The 13,371-nt window shown below is 40.5% G+C and overlaps 1 pseudogene; it reads right to left on the bottom strand.

The window, feature by feature from the left end:
- Positions 1 to 2,486: 2,486 nt before the first annotated feature.
- LOC134486878 (small ribosomal subunit protein eS27-like) lies at positions 2,487 to 10,685 on the bottom strand (annotated as a pseudogene).
- Between the last annotated feature and the right edge of the window lie 2,686 nt (positions 10,686 to 13,371).

Raw genomic sequence — 13,371 nt, 5'->3', positions numbered from 1 at the left:
TCTTGTAAACAAACAAATGACACATGTCCTGTATATCCCATTTGAAAAATTGTTGCAAAATTAGGCATTAAAATTTTTAATTTCATGAGTCTATCATTACAGAAAGTAATAATCATTCATATTGGACTTGAAATATTCAGACTTGATTTCATAAAAGAAGTATAATTTCAGAAAATATAAAAAGTAATAGAATTGGAAAGGTGTTTTACACAGTGATTCTAGTCAAATCTAATAAAAAATTTTTTTGAGATGTCCCTTAACTCCCTTTGATGTCTTTCAGAACTCTCATTCTATTTTAAGATCTTTTAAACTTACGAACAGACTTTCTGATCCTGAAGATTTGGGATCTCTAACAGGTGTTAATTTGTTATTTTGGTGATGTAACTTTCACTGCCATATGTAGCTCCTAGCATTCTGACAAGAAGCAGTTTACCATGGTTTCCTACCTCACTGAGCCATGCAGTCACCTAGACTCATGTATAATGTAAGTTTCTTTCACACCATAAAACTAAAACAAAACAAAACAGGGAGAAAAACAAATAAAAAAAAGCGAAAAGAAAATGCTTCTAGTTCCACGTCAGTTATTTTATGGCACAAGAAGCCTACTGGATTATTAGATGGGACAGTTCAGGTAGTAGCTTGTTGTGATCTTGTTCTTCTGTGATTCAAGTTGTAAGAATGGTTTTCAGCAAATCAATGACTAAAGATGAGTTTGTGGGAGCTGGTCAAGTAGCAGGGCTTTAACCTAATTTTGAATTAAAACACTGATGGCTTTGTAATTAGATGGACTTTGGGGACTGATGAAATTTTGAGAAGCAGAGCTCCGTTGAAGGCATGCTGTTGTGGAGTTTCTTCAGCTTACTGTTCTGTCTTCCATCCTGACTGACAAGAGATAGGTCACTAAGTTAGTGTGCCATGACGGCTATGCTTGCTTCTGACACAACAGAATGGGGTTATAGAGTTGTGGAATGACGCCTATGAAAATGTGAGCCAAAGCAACAAACCATTGCTATTGCTTTTGTCAGGTGTACTGCACAGCAACAGAAAAGATGACAAACAGAAAAGTGCATTTTATAATAATATCAAGAGATAGAAACATGCCCATGAAACAGTTGAGAGAAGGGCCAAGGCAACACTCACTCTCAGTGTGACTTCAGGCATCTTTCTACTTTCTTGACCTCTAATGGAAATGGTAGGTTATATAGAAGAAAGTTGTTTTTGAGAATGTTGCACAGGTTGGTAACTGTAGTTAATAATAATGTACAAAGTCATTAAGAGAGTAACTTTCTAAATATTGGTACCACAACATTGCATTTAAGTTGTACATACCAATTATTTAGTGTGATCTAATGTGTACCATTACAATACTTTACATGCACACACAGAGACACACACACATAGACACAAATACACACAGACAGATACAAACACACACACAGACACAGACACACACACACACACACACACACACACACAAAATACTTAGTGAATAAATGATCCTGTATTTAAATCCCTTTAATTATTTGGAAACAAAGGTGACTATGTAGGGTGTTATCAATTTATAAATTACAATATATTTATTGTGAAAACACAGATGATTCGAATATGAACTTTGTTTTCTTGTACTAAAATGTGCATTGCTAAGGCAGAGCGATGAGTAGATATAGACATTTCTGTGCTTGACTTCACTGCTGAGCCCTTTTTTTTGCTCAGGCTTGATTAGTACTTTCTAAGCAGAGTCGACTCTCCGAAACAGGATTTTTCTCTGCAATGTGATCAGAGGTACTGCATGTCCCTTCTCCTTTCCAGCCCTCTTGCTGGGATACACACATACCTGATCCCCAGACCTGTGTTCCTCCTCACCCCCGCCCCTGCCCAGTATTCTCCCTCCATCCACCTCTTATTTTACTGCCCTTTTTTTAGTGAAACTCAAGCATCCTCCCTTGGGATCTCTTTGCTTCTTAGCTTCTTTGGGTTTGTAGATTGTACATGGCTATCATGTACTTTATGATTAATGGCCACCTATAAGGGAGTACAAACCATATTTGTCTTTCTGGCTCTGAGATATTCCATCCAGAATGATCTTTTCTAGTTCAAGCCATTTGCCTGCAAGTTGCTTGATGTCTTTGTTTTTAAAAGCCGAGTAGTATTGCACTGGGTAATGTACCACATGACCTTCGTCCATTCTTTAGTTGAGGAACATCTAGATGGTTTCCAGGTTTGGGCTATTATGAATAAAGTTGCTATGAACATAGTTGAGCAAGCATCCTAGTGGTGTGGTGGAGCATCGTTTGGGTATATGCCCGGGGGTGATATAGCTGGGTTCTCGAGGTAGAGCTATTCTCAAGTTTCTGAGAAACAACACATTGATTTCCAAAGTAGTTATATAAGTTTGCACTCATCCATGCCAGCATGTGCTGTCACTTGGGTTTTTTCCCCTCAAAATGTTTATTGGGAAGGTTCCATTCAGCTTGAGTTAGGGTATTTCAGTGCTCATCCCTTCTGAAGTAGCATCCTTCTGTCAGTCTTGCTTTCCTGCCTGTAGGTTGACAGGACAGTGCAGCAGCCAAAACATAAGACTATTATTTGTGCTTGGCTAAATACTGTGGTGATTATATAGCATCCTGGGCATTTCTCAACCAGAACATAGGAATTGGGGCTCTATATCAGGCACTTGCTCTTGTGTTTCCTCTTCTCCTCTTCTAAAAGGCGTGTTCTCCTAGGGAAGTTGGCACTGCTGGAAGAGCATTACTCAAGTTTTTGATCTTAGCCATTCTGGCTGGTTTAAGATGGGATCTCAGAGTTGTTTTGGTTTGCATTTCCCTGATGACTAATGACATCGAATATTTCTTTAAGTTCTTTTCCACCTTTTGGTATTCCTCTGTTGAAGATTCTCTGATTAGTTTTGTCCTCCATTTTGAAAATTGGGTTACTTGGTTTGTTGGCGTCTATTTTTTCTTTATGTATCTTGGATATCAGCCCTTTGTCAGAAGTAAGTATGATGAGGCGATCTAGGATGAGAAGTCTCCTGGGAGTCTAAAGGGTGACCTCACCTGAGACTCCAAGCAGCTGTGGGTATAGAGGCTGATGTAGCCAAGTGTGACTTCTACTGGAGGGAAGGGGACACCAAACCACCCGCAAAACCTTCAACCTATAATTTCTCCTGATTACAAGTTATGCAGGGATAAAGGTGGAGTAGAGAGTAAGAAGATGGCCAACCAATTCCTGACCTATCGTGAGACTCATCCATGGGAGAGAGCCAACCCTTGACACTACTAATGAATCTCTGCTATGCTTGTAGACAGGAACCTAGTGTAATCGTCCTCTGAGAGGTTTCATCCAGCAGTGGATAGAAACAGACTCAGAGATCCACAGCCCACATTAGGTGAAGCTTGAGGACTCCTGGGGAAGAGTGTGAGGAAGGCTTGAAGGCGGCAGACAGGTCAAGACAAACAAGAAGACTCACAAAATCAACTAACTGCCCATAGAAGCTCACAGAAACTGAACCATCAACCATAGAGCATGCATGGGCTGGACCGAGCCCCCCTACACACATGTAGCAGATGTGCAGCATATTTTTTATGGGGCTCCACTAACACTTGGAGCAGGGCTGACTCTGACTATGTTGCCTGCCATTGTATTCCTTAATGGGCTGCCTTGTCTGGTTACAGTGTGAGAGTATTTGTCTAGTCCTGCTGTGACTTGATGTGTCAGGGTATGCTTGTACCCATGGAGGACATTCATCTCTCAGAGAGGAAGGAAAGGGGGGAAGGGGAGGGTTGTATGAGAGTTGTACTGGGAGGAGAGTAGAGGGATTGTGGTTGGGATTCAAAGTGAATTGATAAATTAAGGGGGGAAAAATCTGCATGTCATTGACTGCATCACTGTCCACATAACAAGGTGGGATAACAGCTCGAAAATGGACAACACTCTCCCTTAATATGATGTAGGTGGAAAGGGTTATGGCTAGGCTGCATTTATGAATTTAAATTGTATATATATGAATATATATTCATATATATATAAGTATGTAAGTTCTTGATATTTTAATGAGAAACTTCAAGGTATTTTAAGGAGCTAGTATAATATAGAGTAGTCTATTCTATATATGCCTGAATTTTCTATTAGATATGTTTAAAGTATCTGTTATTTCAAAATAGTTATCAGGTTTAATGTATCATCACAAGTCTGCAAAAATAATCCTTAGCTTTTATCACTTGTTCACACAATAGATGTCTAACAACAAAGATCAGAAATTCCAAATATCAAACAACCAGTAAAACAATTAGCACATCATGAACTACAGAAGAATAGTCTTTATGTTATTGACAAAAAAACATATTTGTCCTGTAAATTTTGGTCGTATCTTCCATTTATTGAATCTTGGAATTGTAATCGTTTGGTGATTTAAAATACTGAATAAAATATAGAATCACAATGCTATATGTTAAAGAAAAATCCTGTCAATTAATCTAGTATCTTCTAGTTTAGGATGAATCTAAAGCACCAGTCAATACTTGTATTGAATATTGATATAACAAAAGAAGAAACAAATATAAAACTACATAAAGGATAAAAGTTGTATACAAAAAATTACAATGTTTCTTGATGCAAGCTTCTCTTTTTCTGAAACAATGTAAAAATAATTTATCTAAAACAAGTACATTTACAATGTCTAAATTCACTACAAATATACCTGATTGATATTATGTGCTCCTGAATAAGCAAAGACACGTACATCAATGAAATAAATCAATATTCCAGGAGTAAATCATACATATACATTTGGTTTAAGCAAAGTTGTCAAGAATGTGCTGTGGACTCAAACTAATAGAAGAAAAACTAGGGAAGCATCTGGAACACATGGGTACTGGAAAAAATTTCCTGAACAAAACACCAATGGCTTATGCTCTAAGATCAAGAATCGACAAATGGGTTCGCATAAAACTGCAAAGCTTCTGTAAGGCAAAGGACACTGTGGTTAGGACAAAACGGCAACCAACAGATTGGGAAAAGATCTTTACCAATCCTACAACAGATAGAGGCCTTATATCCAAAATATTCAAAGAACTCAAGAAGTTAGACCGCAGGGAGACAAATAACCCTATTAAAAATGGGGTTCAGAGCTAAACAAAGAATTCACAGCTGAGGAATGCCGAATGGCTGAGAAACACCTAAAGAAATGTTCAACATCTTTAGTCATAAGGGAAATGCAAATCAAAACAACCCTGAGATTTCACCTCACACCAGTGAGAATGGCTAAGATCAAAAACTCAGGTGACAGCAGATGCTGTCAAGGATGTGGAGAAAGAGGAACACTCCTCCATTGTCGGTGGGATTGCAGACTGGTACAACCATTCTGGAAATCAGTCTGGAGGTTCCTCAGAAAATTGGACAGTGAACTGCCTGAGGATCTAGCTATACCTCTCTTGGGCATATACCCAAAAGATGCCCCAACATATATAAAAGACACGTGCTCCACTATGTTCATCGCAGCCTTATTTATAATAGCCAGAAGCTGGAAAGAACCCAGATGCCCTTCAACAGAGGAATGGATACAGAAAATGTGGAACATCTACACAATGGACTATTACTCAGCTATCAAAAACAACGACTTTATGAAATTCGTAGGCAAATGGTTGGAACTGGAAAATATCATCCTGAGTGAGCTAACCCAATCACAGAAAGACATACATGGTATGCACTCATTGATAAGTGGCTATTAGCCCAAATGCTTGAATTACCCTAGATTCCTTGAACAAAAGAAACTCAAGACTGATGATCAAAATGTGAATGCTTCATTCCTTCTTTAAAAGGGGAACAAGAATACCCTTGGCAGGGAAGAGAGAGGCAAAGATTAAAACAGAGTCTGAAGGAACACCCATTCAGAGCCTGCCCCACATGTGGCCCATACATATACAGCCACCCAATTAGACAAGATGGATGAAGCAAAGAAGGGCAGACCGACAGGAGCCGGATGTAGATCTCTCCTGAGAGACACAGGCAGAATACAGCAAATACAGAGGCGAATGCCAGCAGCAAACCACTGAACTGAGAATAGGACCCCCGTTGAAGGAATCAGAGAAAGAACTGGAAGAGATTGAAGGGGCTCGAGACCCCATATGTACAACAATGCCAAGCAACCAGAGCTTCCAGGGACTAAGCCACTACCTAAAGACTATACATGGACTGACCCTGGACTCTGACCTCATAGGTAGCAATGAATATCCTAGTAAGAGCACCAGTGGAAGGGGAAGCCCTGGGTCCTGCTAAGACTGAACCCCCAGTGAACTAGACTGTTGGGGGGAGGGTGGCAATGGGGGGAGGGTTGGGAGGGGAACACCCAGAGGGAAGGGGAGGGGGGAGGGGGATGTTTGTCCGGAAACCGGGAAAAGGAATAACACTCGAAATGTATATAAGAAATACTCAAGTTAATAAAAAAAATAAAAATAAAAAAAGAATGTGCTGTGGAATAAACAGCAGGCCAAACCACACAGTAGAAAGTTTTAGTTAAGATCTCTTACCTAACATCCTTTAAAATTAACTCAATGTGGAACAAAGATCACATGAATGTGGCTTAAAAAGTAATCACTGATATAAATTACCATATACCTTAAACTTGATAATAGAAATGTTCAAAAAGAAAAGAGAATTTAAATTCCAAGGAAGTGTGTGTGTGTGTGTGTGTGTGTGTGTATGTGTGTATGTTGTGTGTGTGTATGTTGTGTGTGTATGTTGTGTGTGTGTGTATGTTGTGTGTGTGTATGTGCATGTATGTGTGTGTGCGCGCACATATACAATGGGAAAACACTTACAAATAATCTCTCTAACAAAGGAATGTTAACAGAATAACATTTAAAGCCTGTTACAAGTGCTTTAATTTAAAACGACCCAAGTCAAATCAGAGACCATTACAGAAATCCCAAACTGGTCAAAATGCAGAGCACATCTCAGCATGGAATAGCCATCTACCATTGATACACCTATAACATTACCCCCTACACTTGATGCTTAGTGGGCATCACTTGAGATTCAAAAGAAATATTCTAAGGGTCACATGACCAGTATGTCTTCCACAAGATAATATTTCTATAGATAAGAGCAAGCTGAATCTATGAAATCTTAATGACATGGTCATCTAAAGAAGACTTGTGCCATTATAATATCAGCTAACATGTATTAGGATTGGGGAAGTCTCACAGGGCTCTATAAAGAGTTGAAGAGCTACAGGCACCTGTAAGTGAGTGACTGAGTCTTTTTCAGTGGAAAGTCCTTGATATGTTATATAATACTAAGTGGACAGATCTAAACAACTATACGTAGGAAGAACACTAGACGAACTTATTTTGGTAAGGAAGAGACAGGACCATAGGAAGTTATTCTCAGAGTCCTGCAGACTGGAAGCCCAGAGTCAGGAGACCAGTCTGAGGGGGTTCTCCTGGGTTTGCTTCTCATGGTATCTTGATGTAGGAAGCAAAAGTGAAGAAAGCCCTTATTGTCTCCCTTTAAGAGTATTTATTCTACTGGAGTGAATTCCATTTCCTGTTCTAATCACCTCAGAAATGTCCACTTCCCAGAACCCTACTGACCTCAGAACTTGATTTTGTGGGACAAGTCCATGACACCAATAAACAAAAATATTTTCCCCGTTATTCAGAAATATAGAGATTAAAACAACATATTTTTCATCAAATCAAACAGAGAAAACCCATTAAAATCAATAAATATTACTGTTTTTAAGCACAGAAAAAAATATAGTGTCATCACTACGTTGGTGAGATAAAAGCTAAAAGTCCTGAGGCTTTTTTTTTTAAAACATAGTCACTTTACATCCTGCTTACTGCTCCTCCCCTTCCCTGAGGCTTTTAACAAAAGTACAGTGGCATATTATGCATGTTTTACTTTAAATCAGAAGGTTAGATTGTTTGTAGTAGTCCAACAGTAATATAGAGGTACTGTTTTTTTAAGTTTATATATTTAAATTATACATTACTGTGTCTCTTTCCCTCAAATACACATCAATTTTATTATTTTGGTGTCATGTAGCTTGTTATCATGCAGGGAAAACATGACAGTAAAAAGAAGCCTAACAAAGAGACCATTTACTTTGAAATAGAACAAATTGCTTTGTTTTATAGGGTCAGCCATTTTGAGCAGATTTTTTTTAAGTATATAGGATCCAAAGCAAACCAGAACAAAAGTGATGTCACTTCCCTATTCAGGAAGCCATAAGGCAGTGGTCCTCAGGAAGCCGTAAGGCAGTGCTCCTCAGGAAGCCATAAGACAGTGGTCCTCAGGAAGCCGTAAGGCAGTGCTCCTCAGGAAGCCATAAGGCAGTGGTCCTCAGGAAGCCATAAGGCAGTGCGCCTCAGGAAGCCATAAGACAGTGCTCCTCAGGAAGCCGTAAGGCAGTGCTCCTCAGGAAGCCGTAAGGCAGTGCTCCTCAGGAAGCCATAAGGCAGTGGTCCTCAGGAAGCCATAAGACAGTGGTCCTCAGGAAGCCATAAGGCAGTGCTCCTCAGGAAGCCATAAGACAGTGCTCCTCAGGAAGCCGTAAGGCAGTGCTCCTCAGGAAGCCATAAGGCAGTGCTCCTCAGGAAGCCGTAAGGCAGTGCTCCTCAGGAAGCCGTAAGGCAGTGCTCCTCAGGAAGCCGTAAGGCAGTGCTCCTCAGGAAGCCGTAAGGCAGTGCTCCTCAGGAAGCCGTAAGGCAGTGCTCCTCAGGAAGCCGTAAGACAGTGCTCCTCAGGAAGCCGTAAGGCAGTGCTCCTCAGGAAGCCGTAAGGCAGTGCTCCTCAGGAAGCCGTAAGGCAGTGCTCCACAGGAAGCCGTAAGGCATTGCTCCTCAGGAAGCCGTAAGGCAGTGCTCCTCAGGAAGCCGTAAGACAGTGGTCCTCAGGAAGCCGTAAGGCAGTGCTCCTCAGGAAGCCGTAAGGCAGTGGTCCTCAGGAAGCCATAAGACAGTGCTCCTCAGGAAGCCATAAGACAGTGCTCCTCAGGAAGCCATAAGGCAGTGCTCCTCAGGAAGCCGTAAGACAGTGGTCCTCAGGAAGCCGTAAGGCAGTGCTCCTCAGGAAGCCGTAAGGCAGTGCTTCTCAGGAAGCCGTAAGGCAGTGCTCCTCAGGAAGCCGTAAGACAGTGCTCCTCAGGAAGCCGTAAGGCAGTGCTCCTCAGGAAGCCGTAAGGCAGTGCTCCTCAGGAAGCCGTAAGGCAGTGGTCCTCAGGAAGCCGTAAGGCAGTGCTCCTCAGGAAGCCGTAAGGCAGTGCTCCTCAGGAAGCCGTAAGGCAGTGCTCCACAGTACATATTGCACTGTGGTGATTCACTGCTGCAGGAATGGCATTGGTTGAGAGGTCTATCTGGATGTAGGTCACAAACCTGTGTTTGACCAAGATAAAACCACTAGTGCCAATAAATATATAAGTAACAGTGACCAGAGTAGGTCAGTAAATGTCTCAATGTGCAGTGACTTAAACTACTTTTTATTCATCAAATTCACTAAAGTGTACGTTGTTTATCTCTGCATAAAATAAACATTTAAATTTATATTTTGGTTTTCAATTTTATTTTTTTTATTAACTTGAGTATTTCTTATATACATTTCGAGTGTTACTCCCTTTCCCGGTTTCCTGGCAAATATCCCCCTCCCCCTCCCCTTCCTTATGGGTGTTCCCCTCCCCATCCTCCCCCCCTTGTCGCCCTCCCCCCACCAGTCTAGTTCACTGGGGGTTCAGTCTTAGCAGGACCCAGGGCTTCCCCTTCCACTGGTGCTCTTACTAGGATATTCATTGCTACCTATGGGGTCAGAGTCCAGGGTCAGTCCATGTATAGTCTTTAGGTAGTGGCTTAGTCCCTGGAAGCTCTGGTTGCTTGGCATTGTTGTACATATGGGGTCTCGAGCCCCTTCAAGCTCTTCCAGTTCTTTCTCTGATTCCTTCAACGGGGGTCCTATTCTCAGTTCAGTGGTTTGCTGCTGGCATTCGCCTCTGTGTTTGCTGTACTCTGGCTGTGTCTCTGAGATCAATATCTGGCTCCTGTGGGCCTGCACTTCTTTGCTTCAAATTATAGCCTTGATAAAGATTATTTGCATAACAGTTAAACATGCTGGGTTGGGGATTCAGCTCAATGGTAGAGCACTTGCCTAGCAAGCACAATGCCCTGGGTTTGGTCCCCAGCTCTGAAAACAAAACAAAACAAAACAAAACAAAACAAACAAAACAAAACAAAAACAGTTCAACATGCTGTTTGCTGTCACTACTTTTGATTAAGGGAAGGTTTTCTGTAATTAAAATCAAGAAATGTGTAATGGATTACTTCATTTCTTGTCTATATTTTATAGTTATATTTTTATTGATAAATTTAGAGTTTTAACTAATGCCTGGAAGGAGAAAATCATATTAGAACACCTCAAGCATACCAGTTGCAGACAGGAAGAAACAGGATCCCTAGGTCCTTTTTTCAGGATACAGAAGACATTTGGAAGGCCCATTGCTGAAGAAGCACAAATGTGGGACAGTGTATCGCAAGCGGCTTGTTTTCTTCTACTCCCATTACCAACTGAGAAAATTGCCATCAGTAGGTGCACGACATGCATCTGTTAAGTTAAGGAAGCACACGTTCCTCTGTCCTCACTCACTCATGGAAAGTTTCCTTCCCAAGGCTATAGAGTTGCTTCACATCCAGGGACATCTTGACTGTTTGTGTCTTCTCTTCATATCCCGCTAGAACAATGACTTAGAAGATATTGGCTTCTAGTCATGAAAAGCTGGCCAACCAATACTTTTGGCTGATATGTGATAGAGCTGCCTGTATGATAATTCCATGGTTTTATATAGTTTCCTGAAATATAAAATCTTAATTGCAGTCAATATTGAACACATGATTCCTGAAAGATCATGACACTGAACTGTGATACACTGAAGTTGGATCTTACCAGCCTGTTACATTCAAGCAGTCGTATTATATTTCCTATAATAGATATCTGTTATAAAATATTGTTCTGTCAACAGGCAAGATGGACTGGTTTGTCGTTCTGCTAGATCCTACCTCCTTCTACACACATGCACACAGCTCCCAAAAATCCAAAGTGAGGATCCATATAGTTAAGGACATTATGCCTTGTACATAACTAGTTTTTAATTTTCAAACAAGCAATGAGATTGGATCGTAGCATGAAGGATCTCAAACTTCCGAGTTTATTTTTGCACCTAAGAACTACCCGGTGGCATGCCTTAACTGCCACAATAAAGAATGGGGGCCTTGAATAACTTACTTAAAAGTCCTTGGCAGTGGGGAATGTTATAAATTAAAATGAATACCTAGAATGATCGTTGGAAGTCAGAGCTATGCTATGCACTGAGCCTCTGTATAATGTGCTCTGTGTGGCTGGCATTGCTAAACAGACAAGCTGTCAGATTCTGTACTCGCTGAATATTCTGGGGTTCTTTCTCTGTCAACCAAGGTAGAGGACATGGCAGTAGTCAAACCTCGAGGTGACAAAACCTGAAGTAATGTAGTAAGTCTTGTATTTTGGAGGGTGATTTACAAGTGTAGGGAGTGAGGCGAAGTTCCCGCAGAGCACCTGTACCATAATCCAAATGCAACTTTGGACTGAGAACATCACTATTAAGTGAAAGGCACATTCTCTCAGGATAGGAGCCCTATAGAGTGAAACCAGACCTCAGAATACAAAAGCAAGATCTCTGGAAAGGGCCACCTTAACTATTTCTACATAAATCAAGAAAAAAATATCAACTATAGTTGTGACAATTTAGTGGGAGAAAAGAACGCTGTATTGTTACATTCAACAAGGAATGTTACTCCTGTTTTATTAGTAGACTACACAAGGACATTTCGAAAAAGGATGTGCTTTGTTTATTTCCAAGACATCTGCATTCTTTGTTACTTAATATTAAAAATAAAGGTATTTGGATTCATTTTTACAAATGCTTTTTGTAAGAAAGAGCTTATAACTGTTAGCTTGAAATATGATTTTTTTTTTTTTTGGCAAGGACTTATGAATTATGGCTATTTGGTGCCACCTAGTGGTACACATATTTTTAAATTAGTTTGTATTTTCCCTGCTGTTGGAAAATTAAAGGAGTATAATTAGAAAGTAACTGAAATATCAAGCAAAAGAGATGAAAATTAAGTCAAAACCCTTTCCACACAAGCAGATGTTGGCAGAATTGTCTTCTTTCCTCCACAGTGAGAAAGAATCTGTTCTGTGGCAATGCTCTAGAACTAAAAAGTTTAGAGACTGGCAGGGTTTCATTCTATGCTGTTCTTATTTTTGTTCTTGGTTGGTTTCTGAAGTCAAAGATAGATAAATATTACGAAAACCTTAGAAATGATATGCCACTTCATAATAAGTATTAATTGTATTATCAGTATGGTAAAGACCACATATCAGTGCCATTGTGCTGGCGACGTGAAAGTAACAAAAGGATTCAGACATAGATATTTCTCTGTTTCTTTTTGACAATTCCAAAGTAAGGTTATTTTTTCCAGAATTTAAAAATAATGAACACTCCAAATTTAGTGTTTTGCTATCTAAGCAGTCTTATCTCTTTCCCCTCTCCTCTCCCTCATCTCTTCTTTCTCTTCCCTCCATCTCTCTCCCTCCCCTTCCTCCTACTATCTCCCTCCCTCCTCTCCCTCTCTCCCTCCCTTCTCTACTCTTCCCTCCCCTTTCTTCTCTCCATCCCTTCCCTTTCTTCTTTCCTTCCACCCCCCTCTTCCTCCCTCCATAGTTCCTTCCTGCCTGTATTCTCCTTTTCCTTGGAATCTGTCCCACTGGCCACTTTTAGAAGCAATATGATGACAGTGGTCAATTCCTCGACTTACTGGAGTGAGTCGTCAGGTGATGAGTAACCAATCTACTATGTGTGTGGTGTGAGTCAGAGAGCATACATGTCGAGCGACACGGTGTGTAGAATATGAAAGAAAGGAGGAATCTTAAGACTTGAGTTTCTGCTCTTTTGTCTGTGAGCAGGATTTTTACTTTTTTCCCCCTTAATTTGATACTACTCCCAAACGGCTTTCAGTTCTTCTTCTGTGTTATCCACTTTCCAAAAATACCTTAAATCCTGTCTTGCATCTCCACTGAGGTGTTTCAGTGGTGTGTGTGTGTGTGTGTGTGTGTGTGTGTGTGTGTGTGTGTAGAAGAAATAAACCAGGAAGGAGACTTTCTCTTGTCTATAAAAACACTAATATTGAGTAGTGCAGAAGAGATCATTATTTACAACACAGGAGAGTAATACAGTGGGAGGTGGGGGTGTTAAGTTCTGCTTCCAAAAAGTGCCGCTGAGCAGGAATGGTGTTAGAATGGCCACACCTCACGAGAAAAGAGTGAAGCTTTATTTAGGCAAGGAAA

The sequence above is a fragment of the Rattus norvegicus genome, chromosome 4, assembly GCF_036323735.1.
Source record: "Rattus norvegicus strain BN/NHsdMcwi chromosome 4, GRCr8, whole genome shotgun sequence".
NCBI lineage: Eukaryota > Metazoa > Chordata > Mammalia > Rodentia > Muridae > Rattus > Rattus norvegicus.
This window is presented reverse-complemented; position numbering and strand designations above follow the sequence as displayed.